Genomic DNA, 2,948 nt, shown 5'->3' with positions numbered 1-2,948 from the left:
AAGTAGAAAGCAAATGTTTTGAGAATGATGATGGCAACAAATGTACAAATGTGCTTGACACAATGAATGGATGGATGGATGGATTGTGATAAGAGTTGTACCCGCCCCCAATAAAATGATTAAAAAAGAAAAAATTGTCAGTCCCCACAATGTCACCATTGATTAAGGGTAAGTGGCTTAAAAAAATTGTCATCCTGTCACTGACTCGGGGTGACTCATGACGCCTGTCAGTATAGAACTGAACCCAATGGGGTTTTCAAGGTTGGGTTTTTTTGGAAGTAGATCGTCAAGTCTTTCTTCCAAGCCACCTCTGTGAGGACTTGCACCTCCGGCCTTTCAGTTAGTGGCCGAGGGCATTAATGATTGACACCATTCAGGGGTTCCAGAGGACATGGCAGGCAACTAGAACCCTCTGCTGCTAAGTCTCTTAAGAATAAGTGGTTTCATTTATTTATTTTTATTCCCTTGTTGGGCTCCCAGGGATCCCAGGTCCTAAGGATACACGGTTCCCTCCTCAAATTGAATGAGACAAAGCACGCAAGGTGCTATTTGTGTGCCTGGGGGCTAAGGCAGAGATCTTAGCCCAAGCTTGAGATTTACCCATAGCAGGACCAAGCATGAAAAGATGGGAGAGCCAAGGAAAGTCTCATCAGGCAGGATGGAAGGAACGCATCTGAAAGCAGTGAGTATGTGAGCAACCATGACCATGATGATGTAAGTGGATTTTTTTTCAAATGTGGCTCTTATTTTTTCCCTCACTTTCCCGGTTTTTAACAATAAGGATAACTACCATTTACTAAAATCCCTGGACGTGTCAAAGAGGACCGCTGGTGGTGCAATGGATTAAGCACTGGCTGACAATGGATAGGTGGGTAGTTGAAGCCCATTCGCTGTTGTGCAAGAGGAAGATAAGGCTACCTGTCCTCATTAAAACTTATAGTGTGAGAAACCCCACATAAGTCCAGATGAGTTGGAATCTACTTTGTGGCAATGGATTTGGCTTTGATGGAATGCTCAAACATTTACTTTCAACATAATGCTTTCAATCTTTATGGTAGCCTGAAGTACAGTTCCACTTCTGTTTGGAAATAAGAGTGGCAAGACTTCATGGTATCACATACTTTGGGTATGTTTTTGTTTTGTTTTAATACATTTGTACATATGTTGCCCTCATCATTTTCAAAACATTTTCTTTCTGCTTGAGTCCTTGGTACCAGTTCCACTTTTTTCCCTCCGTACCGCTCTCCCACCCCCATGAACCCTTGATAAATGATTATTGTTTTCATATCTTAAACTACCCGCTGTCTCTCTTCACCCAGGTTTCTGTTCATCCCCCTGGGGTAGGGGGAGGTTATGCTTCAATTGTGATCAGTTCCCCATTCCTCCCCCTTTTACCCACAGAAGAGACTCTGAAATGTGCTTTAACTATAGAGTAGTTCAAGCAAATGAAGAAATGATGAAGTCCAAGAGCTGAATAGAAAAATTCAAAGGGCAGCCCTAGGAGACAGAGCTAAATATTAGAATGAAATGTGCAAGACCAAGAATGAGAGAAGCAAAAGGGAAGAACACGCTCAGCAGATCTGAAATGGAAAGAACTCAGGAAAAATTCAAACCTTGAGTGACAACATTGAAAGACTCTATGGTCAAAATATTGAATGATGCAGGAAACATTTGACTGTGTGGAACATACAAACTATGGATAGCTTTGGGAAGAATGAGGATTCCACTTACTTATGCTTCTGTGGAACTTGTACATGGATCAAGAGGCAGTGGTGGGAACAGAACAAGGGAATCCTGCATGGTTTAAAATCAGGAAAGGTATGAGACAGGGTTGCATCCTCTCACCAGACTTGTTCAATTTGTGTGCTTAGCAAATTGTCAGAGAACATGGCTTATATAAAGAAGAATGTGGCATCAGGATTGGAGGAAGGCTTATTAACAACCTGAGATATGCAGATGACACAACCTTGCCCCCTGAAAGTGAGGAAGATTGACACACTTGCTGATGAAGATCAAGAATTGCAGCCTTTAGTATGGATTACAACTCAATGTAAAGAAGACCAAAGGAAACTAAAAAAACAAAAATACAACTGGACTAATACATAACACCATGATAGAGAAAAGGTTGAAGTTGTCAAGGATTTTGTCTTGCTTGCATCCACAATCTATGCTCATGGAAGCAGCAGTCAAGAGATCAAAAGAGGCGTTGCCTTAGGTAAATCTGCTGCACAAGAACTATTAAGAGTGTTGAAAAGTGTGGATGTTATTTTGAGGACTAAGGTGTTCCTGAACCAATTCATGGTGTTTTCAATGGCCTTCTATGCGTGAGGAAGTTGGACGTTGGATAAAGAAGACTGTAGAAGAATTAACGCATGTGAATTCTGGTGTGAAGAATATTGAATGTGCCATGCACTGCTCAAAGGACAGACCAATCTGTCTCGGAAGAAGTATGGCCAGAGTGCTCCTTAGGGGCAAGGATGGGGAGACTTTGTCTCGCATGCTCTGTGCATGCTGTCAGGTGAGACCAGTTCTGGAGAAGGACATGGTACTTGGTCAAGTTGAGGCCAGTGAGAACGAGGAGGGCCCTGGAGAGAATGGAGTGACCCCATGGCTCGAACACAGGAGCAATTGTCAGGATGGTGCGGGATGCGGAGTGCTTCCTTCTGTTGCGTACAAGGTGGCTGCGAGTCAGAAGCGACTGGACGGCACCTAACAACAACAACAACAACAGAGAAGAGCGGGGCTGAGCTCTGTGATGTTCAAGATTAGGCCATGGAAGGGAGACAACTTCCCCACTCTCTCCTCCTCTCGGGATGCTTGCCCTGGCAACTCAAACACCAGGTCATGAGGAAGCCCCAAGTGGAGAGATGAAATAGCAAGGACCCGAGGTCCCTCGCTGACAGCCCACATCGACGCTCGGACGTGTGAGCGATGGAGGTGTTGGATAA

Source organism: Echinops telfairi, unplaced genomic scaffold (genome assembly GCF_000313985.2).
Source record: "Echinops telfairi isolate 266 unplaced genomic scaffold, ASM31398v2 ScPeMD7_31;HRSCAF=116, whole genome shotgun sequence".
Taxonomy (NCBI): Eukaryota; Metazoa; Chordata; class Mammalia; order Afrosoricida; family Tenrecidae; genus Echinops; species Echinops telfairi.
This window is presented reverse-complemented; position numbering follows the sequence as displayed.